The sequence below is a fragment of the Egretta garzetta genome, unplaced genomic scaffold (assembly GCF_000687185.1).
Source record: "Egretta garzetta isolate BGI_Z169 unplaced genomic scaffold, ASM68718v1 scaffold352, whole genome shotgun sequence".
In the NCBI taxonomy this organism is placed as follows: domain Eukaryota; kingdom Metazoa; phylum Chordata; class Aves; order Pelecaniformes; family Ardeidae; genus Egretta; species Egretta garzetta.
The window spans coordinates 168,060-178,536 of record NW_009258768.1 but is presented as its reverse complement, the minus strand read 5'-3'; positions in this window follow the sequence as shown (position 1 = coordinate 178,536).

The following is a 10,477-nucleotide window of genomic DNA, read 5'->3' as shown; positions in this document are numbered from 1 at the left end:
TGATCCCCCCATTTCATTCTTGCTCTTCTAGATGTTACAGCTGAAGCTCCAACCCCAGTTTCCAGACCCCTTTTATGCAAGGCCAGCTGCTGCAATTTGCTGCAATGGAAGGACCAGGGAGAGGAAGATGGATGGATTCAGAGAGCTGTTGATGTGTAAAAAGCATCCCAACAACTCAATACCAACAGTCAGGGCTTTTGCACATCAGGATCAATTTGTGCTTACCCAGAGGCTGCGGAAGCAAGTCATTATCAAAATGCAGCTGGCACATTAGCTAGTAGCTAAGGTAAAATTGAATACAAGAGCTCTGGCTAGGTAAGGGAGAGGCAATTCAATTATTCTGTTGTGCCTTCAGATACAATCCACACCTACTCATTTCAGAATCGCAGTACATCTTTTGCAGTTGAAGAATAGATATCCTAACAAAACAAATCACACGTGAACGGTAATATGTTGCGGAAACATTAGATGTGCTTTTCATAGGATTACCTTTCCTGTTGCCTCACCAGCTGCATTAGGTCAGGAGCAGGAAGGAACAGCAGCTGGTAGAGATGAGGGCATCAAGTACCTTCTGGCAGTGGATGCAAGAAGGGGAATCTGCAAGGTGCAGCTTTTTCTTGGTTTGGTTTGGGGTGTTTTGGTTTTTTTTTTTGGCGGGGGGGGAAGAGGGCCAGAGATAAAATGAGGAGAAGCTGTATTAATCTAACCCTTCTGCCAATGCAGACTCACTCTACCTGGCACAAGGAGTCCCCACAAGAGCCTTGATGGTAAGACTAAGAAGTTAAAAGCTATTCATCTCAGATAATTTTTGATTTTGTTTTTGTCTATGTGTGTAGTTAAAGTTTGGTCTCAGCTGGCTGCTCATATTAATGCATGATCAGGTGTGGGAACATTTTTGTGGCACAAAGTCTGGAAGGCACAGAGTCTGATGGTTTGTATTGCTTTGTAGGTATTCTTTGGATACATGTTTTGATGTTGAAACTAGAGGATACATCTTTTCAAGCCCTTCCCCACATGGCTTTGTCCCACATTCCCTCCACATGTGACCTACCAAGGGTGATATGCAAGTCTTGTGACTTCAGTATATTTATTAGACTTTACCTTTTCCCAGCTAGGCAAAAACAATGTCAAACAGCAGAGCTAAGCCAGCATTTGGTCCAGAGCATGAGACCATAACCACAGGTTGGGGCCCTAATGCAAGTGATGCTTCCCAAGCTTAGCTCTCTGTTGCCAGGTAGGCTAGATTCACTACTGTGTTTAAACCTATGACTAATTACTTCTCTTTTCTCCAGGCAGAGCAATTGCTCCAGCTTGCTCCAGAAATAAAGCCTGAAGCCATAGGACGTTTAGTCATCTGCTGTTTAAGGATCATGCTAACAGCCATTGGTGGCAGAGATAAGTTAAGTAAATCAATTTTTCAAGGAACCGCATCAGTTCACAGCAGCTAGTTGATTTTGTAATTCAAATTTCTTAGTTTCTTGTAGGTGCTCAAAGCCTGGCACCACCTGAACTCTTCCTTTTGCCTTCCACATGGTAGTCTGCCAAATATTTGGACCCTTCCAGGGCCCTGGGGACAGAGGAAACGATGGAGATCTGAGACAGATGCAAGACAGTCAGGTGGTGCTTGCTCTTTAGAGCTCCTAGAGGAAGCTGTTTGCCAAAAACCTGATGCAATGTGCCTCCGCTCTTGGCTGATATTTGCTATTGCATCTTGGGAGGGTTTGGGGTCCTCAAGCAACTTAGTTGTGAGTCAGGGTCGTGCTATGTCAGGACCTCTGCTCTTCACTATTTTGCACTAGTATCCAGAGGACACGGAAAACAAGTGATACCACTGCAAGGGTGCCCAGAGGAACGGAAACACAGCTCCCTCACACACTGAACAGGCTGGCGCTTAAGTTCGATGTGACCAAAGACAGAATAGCTGCTATTTATGCACATGGAGGCATGGGAAGGTGACAAGGGGCTGGAAAAGGACTCTGTCTTTGGACCTCTAATTTTCAGTGGTATCCTACAAAAGTGTTAGTTCTACTAGCTTTCCTGTCCATACTTACGTAGCATACCCTCCAAAGGGGTGTTTGGCACCCCTCTTCTTTAGGATACAGGCAACTCTGTCACTTTTGTATCAACAGGTTTCAAATACACACATGACCAGATCCATGGGGTTTGCTTACAGAACAACTTAAACTGACATTAGCCTGTATATAAGGTCTTCGTGCATTTCAAGCTTCCCCAAGCTCAGTGCATTGGCAGTGCACTGCAGCCTCCTTCACTGCAGCAAAAGACACAGTGCAGTGACACAAAAATGGCTTATTGGGAGCGGGCAGGTTGCACATGGAGCTGCTTGGATACCCCCTTGTCACACCCTCAGGGCTACTAATAGTGAAGGCAGCCCGAGAGCTCCCCAACCCTGTGCGATCTCTCAACTCCAGCTTCATCAGCGGAGGCACCATGCTTCATGCAAGCAGCTGCATCCAGCTCCAAGTGGAAGCAGCAGCATTGCTGTGGCTGTGTGGCACAGCGCTTTGGCTGTGGCACTGTGAACTGGCTCTGGGGGAGCCAGGGCAGGAGCATCTGCAGGCAGGCTAATCCTCAGTCTGAATAAATGGCCCAAGGATAGTAGAGCAGATGGGCTCTGTCATCTTCCAAACAAGAAACTAAGCACTTCCACAACTGAAATCAGCACATCTCAGCTGTATGTGCTGGGTGTCAGATCCCTGAGGGCACTAATGGGCCTTGTTGGCCCTGCTCCCTGCCGTGCCTGGGGCTCCCCCTACCCTGCCCGTGGCCCATTTCAGCCCCCAGCGACTCTGCTCCCTACAGCCCTGCCCTGCCTGCCCATGGGCCCCGCTAAGCCACCCCCTCCCCAGGGTGGTGTTCCCCTCACTGGACCTGATCCTGGCCACCACCCATGGGCTGACATGAGAGTCAGAGCAGCTGAACACACTGACAATGCCTGGAGCTAAAACCTATTGCTGCTCTCATGCCTTCACCCCTGCCTGGTAGTGCTGAGCGCCAGGAAGACAACGGTTCTGATTTAGCCTGGGAAATACTGTTTGCTGGGATTGCTCAGCAGTAGTCCAAGCATTTCGGCCTGGTGGGAGGTGCTGAGCTAGCCCTTTGGCACATCAGACAGTGTCAAGTGCTCCCACCCCCAAAGGATGTGCCCTATGGGAACTGCTGGAATTGCCCAGCATGGATCCAGGCTTCAGTAAGTAGTGGCTATTGGTTTGCAAGGAAGTCACTGAGAAACATGATCCTCAAGGAGAAGCGAATCACTTTGATGTCTGTCCTTCTGTTTGATGTGAGCTCAGAGGTGATTTCCAGTATTTCTAAGCTGAAGCGGGAGTGCAGTAAGCCAACACAGAAAAGCTGCAGTCTAGCTGTCATCAGTAGTGTGTCTCCCAAGCAGCAGGTACTTCAAGGCAATATGCTGTTATCAGGCACGAAGAATAAGTGGCATAGAGCTATGGCCGAACCTATGGACTTCTGCTAAAAACACTACTAGGGAAATTGAAACAGCCCTGTTAGTGCTTTGATTAGCAAGAACTCCTTTTAGATTCAAACGTAACATTGCTGCCATGATGTGAATGCACGTAACAGAACGCACAGCAGAACAGCAGTCCTTGCTAAATGACAAAACAGTTCACAATGTGTATTCATTGCAGGAAATGCTTTTCAGCAGTCCTTGATCTTGTGTTGTATATTGGCTATGGATTTGGTGGATTTGGATTTCTTTGGAACGCCCTTGGGCTTCCAAGTGTGCTAAGATGCATTGTCATGTAGATGCGGGGTGTCTGGCACTTCTTACCGATCAAGGCTTCAAAGGGAAGTTGGGAAATTGAAATCAGGAAAGTTGTAATCAGACTCTAATTACATTTGTACAGAGGCCAAAGGCATTTTGACAAAAAGCTTACCTGCTGTTTATGGGCAGATTTTGTCCAGAGAGCATGAAAATGTAGGGTTGATTCATGATCCCACTGGTATCAGGAGACATGGGACTGGTCTGATTTTTGGAAACTGAGATAAAGGAGAACAACATTTGTGATGAGGCTTTGAACACAACACTGTTATTCAGGTATATGTGACAACTTGAGGGCTTCACCTCTGGAAACTTTCCCAGCACCAGAGATCAGCTGCCTGGGAGCACAGACCACTGGCTCAGCTGTGCCCAAACCCCTGCCACCGCAGACGATGTTGCTGTGGGCAGGCGGTCCAAGCAGGTCGCCAAGATCTCCTCCTGCCTTTCCTTGCCACAATATGTACCTATGAAGCTCTGCTGTGATTTTTTTTTTTTTAAAAAAAAAAAAGGCCACAGTTCTTTCTTCATTCTTTACGTGGGCAGGTATATTATGTTGCAAGATTCCTTTACCTCTTTGGGTCTTTCCCAGGCAGAGAGACTGTAAGGTACTGGGATCCTGGAGCACTGAAAACAGAGGAATTGGAGTTTAGAGGCAGGGAAACAAACACCCTCAGCAGAGCCAAAAATTATTTCAAAATGAAGAACAGAGATTTGCTGTCCGCACCAAATACCTGCCTCATCTCAAGGCTGGTGTGAAAGGCATCTGTCAGCAGATGAGGGCGTTGGGACGCGTGGGCTGGAAGGACTCAGCGTCGGGGCTGTTGCACGCAAAGAGGTGCATCTGCCTCCCAGTGCCACGCCAGCACCAACGGGCCAGCTTTGGGAACAATAGAGCTTTGTGCCTGACAGATGTTCGGGCAGAGGAGAAGCAGCATTTGCTTTCTTTTCCTGGGGGCAGTTGAAGCACAGGGAGCGCGCTGACCTGATTTCCAGGAGGCTGGTGCTTCTGTAAGTCGGGCTACGAGCGATTTGGCCAAGGTCACGCAGCGAGCGAGTGATGCTGTCAGAGATGGATGGAAATCTCTGTGTGGGTGCTTCAGCTTGATGCTCCCAGCACAACACCTCCATTAGTGCGTGACATGCTAGTGATTTATCCAAGCAGCGTACTTTGCTGATTAGGTTTTATCTCAGTAGCGGCTGGAACAGTCTGTGCGTCTTCTACAAGCAAAGAGCAAAAGGCGTACCTCACTCTGAGCAAAATGTGGTCTTTGACCTCTGGGTCTTGGCACTGAGTCATACCAAAGGTAATGGTTGCATATGATCCTACTCCTGATTTCATGGGGGGGGGAGCGCGGAGGAAAGCCCACCTAATCGGTTGCTCAGCAGGAGGGGGCGCATCTTGCAAGCTCAGTATAAAATCAAAGACAGAAGTGGAGTAAATGGCAGGAATCACCACAGATTTTCACCATTCTGTGCCACTGAACATGTGGAGAGGAAAGGGCAGGGTGGCAAAGGGCACAAACCTCTGGGAACTGGGCATGGCAACCTGCTGGACTTGCCTGGGAGTTGTTTCTGAGGTGGTGTTCAAAGTCCGCATGCCCTGTCTGCTTGGGGTGTCATTGCCACTTGGACCCCGAGATCAGAACCCCCGAGAAGGCTGATTCAGGCTGGAAGGGAGGTCTGAAGCACCAGAGATGGGGCCAGCTCTGAAGAGGAGGTGCCTGCTCAGCGGAGGGCTGAGCTGTGTGCTGTGAAGCCTGGCTTCCAGCACACTGACCATGTGAATGAAGACGGGCAACATTTTTCCATCCTCGACCATGTTGTAGGATACGTTTTCTGATGGTGACCTGGATGCGCTCACCAAGGAGGCAGACGAGGCCACAGATTTTTTTGTGAAGAGAGCACCAGGAACATAGGGCCTGGGAGGGATGGAGGGGAATAGAAGGTACAATTAGCTATTAAATCATTTCAGTTGCCTCGTGAAACCTCTCCCCCAAGGATCCTCTCTGAAAGCAGATAAGAGTGGAATGTGTCTATATGTGTTTGCAATGCAAGGGCATGCATATGATGGATGTACATAAAATGAATAAAATGCAATGAGCTACAATAGGGGATTAGAGACTTTAAACCTTAAAACTTTAAATCATGGAAGCGTCAGAGATCCTATGGCAAGGATGCCGGAAAGTAGTCATCTTTTACTTTGTTATCTATAATTATGCTGTATGAATAATAATTACACAGTGTGACAGAGGAAAGCTGTGTGCTTTTATTCAAGCTTAATCTTTACAGATATGAGGCCAGTATAGAAGATGAGCTGCTCGCTTTAATGGTATTATAATTTGATTTAATATTAGAATATGTGCCTGCAGTATCTGCTTTCTAAGCAATGATGAATTGCGCTGGAGGAAATGTTCTTTGCTTTATGTCTTATGGCTGGTGATCTGGTTTATTTGGTTTAAACCCCTAAGGCAGCCAATACCTTTCCAATGTTTTAAGTAGTCTTCTTGCATAAGCTCAGAGAACAAAAATTGCTTTCTTTATGAACCTTGCTATAAATTCTTCTGCTGTTGTTTTTCTTCTCACTTCTGCTATATGCTCTTCTCCACTTTATGCCAGAACGATTTCAATTTCAGTCTTGCAGTCCATCCTTATCCCACTTCTTTCAGCTGGCTATTCACACTTAGCTTCTTGTGAAGTAGCTCGTAGCGCTGTGAATTGCTCAACGCAAAGTTAGCCGTAAGTAGAAAACTCTTCTTCTGAGCATTACAAACATTCACATTGTATCTAAGTCACTTTCCCTCTCTTCCACCCTACAGGATCTCATAACCGCATAGATATTGGAACAAAACAGGAGAGGCTTTCAATGGAAAATCCATGTGGCTTGGTAGCTGGTGAAAGATCGTCTACAGGGAACTGTAGAGCTGTCTGAAGGAGCTGAGCAATCCATCACCAGCAGCGTGATTTCCAATTCATTGAAGAACGCTGAAGAAAACAAAAAGTGAAGCAACAGCGTCACAGCAAGGAGAAGGGATGTAACCTTTAAATAAGCAGGCTTTTTCCACCTCTCTGGAGCATCGGGCACTGGCTCCTCGCAGAAGTAGGACAAAGAGCTTGACAGGTCTGTAGTCTGATCTTTTATGGCAGATCCTAAGGGCAGGGGGGGCTGACATGCTTGTTAGCATTTGACCCAGTTTAAACTAACAGGTTCTGAGAAACAAAGACTTGCTGAGAGGTTAAGGAGAGGGAAAGCTGAACCAATTTGATATAGAGAGAAATATTCGCTGCAACTGAAGGCATAAGTACCTAAGGAAGAACAAATCCTCCAAGCCAAAAACCTTCCCTTGCTGTGTTGCACCACTGGCAATCCAGCTGGTGATGGGACAAAGCTGCCGCCACAGGAGGGCAGATCAAAGCGAGAGATTCCAGGCAGATCTGGTCTGTGCCAGTAAGTTTTTTGTGCTCATACCAGTCTGAAATTCTTGCTCCTACCTTATCCCTGTTCCTCAGAGGAACATGTAAGAAGTTCCTAGTGCTCTGACACTGCTTTGTGCTCTGCTGTGCCAGGGACAAGCCTTATCTCCCCAGGATTATTGTTAATACACTTTGAATAGGGGACATCCAGCCCATCCATGCCCCTTGTGGAGCTTTAACACCCTTTTTGTTGGTGAAAGGAAAAAATACTTGTAATCCCACTCAGTTACCTCTGATCATCCTAGATGTGCCTCAAGGTACAATCCGACCAGTCACGGCCTCTTCCCAGGCTGCACCAATGCTTTTCCACAGCATTTGGCTGATTAGTGACTATGTGCAGCAGTTCATGATGCTTTGGGGCCTCATCTTCATTATCCTCTTGCTCTTGCAAGAAGCTCCACAACTGTGGATCTACCTGTGGCCGCTGTGAAATTTAAGCAATCAAGGTTGCAAGTAGGGCAGAAGTGTTTGGTCTGTCTCTAAAGCAGGGCAGCCCCTCTAAAGAGGCACTGGTGACCAGTGCGGGGTGGGTTTGGACAGTGAAAGGACAAACAGAATGCCTAGATTCTGGAAATAGAGCAGTGCAAAAAATCTCAGTATGGAGAAAAGGCAATTATGGGCATCGAGGGAACACCTCGGTACTTCCCTGTGCTGTACATCATAAGATAGCATGCATCAGGTGATGGCGTGTGATGCGGAGAGGTGCCACTGCACTTTGCTCGCACACCCGTTGCGGGAAGACTTCATGGCACAACTGAGCGTGGGGTGGGCGCAAAAGTGCTCCTGGGTGCTGCAGGCCGACGCAACTCAGCCAACTCCGCTCTGCTGCGCAGGCTTGCTCCAGCCAAAGGCAAAGGCCTCTGCCGCCTTTTCCTGGGAGCTGTTGTTTATACCCAGACTGAAGAACGAAGCGGCTTACGACAGACTTGGTTGTGTTCCTGTCCATTTTGTGCTGATATAAATGTAGCTGAAGAGTGAAAAGATGAAAAATTATAAATTAGCTGTAAATGGGTATCCAGTCTGCCTCCTGGAGTGGAGGAAAGTATTGCCACTGGGCAGGAAGAAAAGGGTCTTGATGTAACTAAAATCCTACCATTGAGCTCTGACATTTTTTATTATAATTGATGTTGTTGTCTGGTGAGCTAACTTTCAAGCCTACTTTTGCTGTTAAAATCTCCTAAAAGTTACTGATTCCTTGGGATGAGAGCCAGGATGGAGGAAAAAAAAACACGAGAGTGAAGAAGAGCTACCCAAAGGCAGCATGCGGTGTCCAAAGCTAGACCGGCTTGGTGGGAAAGACTGGAGCAACTTAGATGGAGGCATTCAGATGAGAAAAATCCAGGCCCAGGTACATAGCGTGATTTACCAGAGCCCAGACACACTTGGCACAGCCAGGTCTGCTGGCACTCCAAAGGGGCTGAGTGGCCTCCTTGGGATGATGTTTGCACCCAGAAGATCAGTCGTTTCAGAAGAAGAAATCACTGCCCCCATGAAACCCCAACAAGAGCATCTGTGGGAGCGGTGCGTACAGGAGCAGGAGCTCAACCTCGCGGCTGTTCCAGGATGAGGAGTGAGTTTATTAGATTTTATACCTGCAGTCTTATGCATTGTGCTTTATCCCCTTGTTTAACACTGTAGGTATTACCAATTTTTATTGATATAGAAGTGTCTGTGCACTGAACTTTATCCAAGCAAAAAATCCTGTCCTATACAGAAGACAGCTAAACCAAAGCAATCTAGAACGTCCTGCTGCCCAAGGGAAAAAGGACCGTTGTGTTAAATTTTGGGTTTATCTTAGAAACAGTCCTAACTCATACATCCTTCACAGAGGCTGGTGAAGCCTCTGCCTTGAACTGCCTGGAGACACCCACCCATGCCATCGGGCCTCTGAAAGAGAAGCCTGCAATAAGAGAACAAGATGGTACTTCTCCACAGTAAGAGTAATTAGTTTTGAGTGAGAGTCAGAGGCTGACTTAACTCTTATCAAAGCTGCCCTAGAGCTGAATAAGCAAATGCATACAAGTTAATAAACAAACCAAACTAAATAAAATAACCTAGCTCGCAGTGCAAAGTCGAGAAAAAAATGGTCTCCTGGCAAATTCCCACGTGGATCTAGCAAGGTTCAGCTTGTTATACCAAGTGGTGCAGCCACCAGAATCAGTGATTGTGATAGAAGACTCATCTTTTTTTTTTCTTGGATGTTAGGGATATCGGGAAGTGAGGAAATTGTTTTAGCTCTTGTCTGCTTTCAGTAGAGCACTGCAGGAAGCCAAGAAGTAAAAAGGCATAAAACTTGTTAATTCAAAGGGAAGAAGAGAGAAAGAGATGCTGATCTAGGTTGCCTCCCGGTAGGAAGGAATGGTTATTCTGCATACCTCCATAAAATGTCCTACGCTGGATGAAATATCAAGGTCCTTGCAGGCATTTCCTTATCAAAGGTGCTCGTTGAATGAGGACAAATGTAAATCACAGAAAGAAAAAAACGTGGCTCGCACTGCTGAGACAGAGCTGAAAGAGGTTGTAGGAGTCCACAGCAAGCAACGGATGAGGCTGTAATTATCCCATGCTGCATGGGGCAAGACTACTAAACAGATAACCACAGAGAGATGGAAGTGCACATTGAATTCTGCAAGCAGCCTTTAAAACATGCAGATGGCAGAATTACCTGATACAAGCAGGAGCTTATCCGTTGGGAGGAGAAAATCCCCAGAAATTCAGCAGAATCACCTCCTCCCCTTTAAAAGTCGGTGCCACTCCCGAGCGGATCCGCCAGGACGTTGGATTGGGGTAACAGCAATGGGAGGGATTTTAGAAACGGGGATACAAGAAAACTGCGGTTTTTCCCGGACGCGGCAAGAACGGTTTCGCAAATCTTAAATAAACCGGGACTGAAGCAACATTGTAGATTTTGCTTTGAAACAGAGCGCGTGCAGCAAACAAATCCCCTTCTCCGCCCTGGCAGCTACCGCGGCACGGCTAACACCCACCGGGGGCGGAGACCACGCAAAAGCCCCCCGTCACCCCCCGCCCCCAGACCCTCTCTGGGGTGGGTTTGTTCCTCTGGTTTCGACATTCGGGGTGGGGGGGGTGGTGGTGGTGGTGGGAGAGGAGGAAAAAGCCATTTGCTCCGGTAGGATTCCCGCAGAAAATGCTCAGCCCTGGCTGATGCTCGGCCCCTTCTGGCTGCGGGGCTCCACGCGCTCCCCT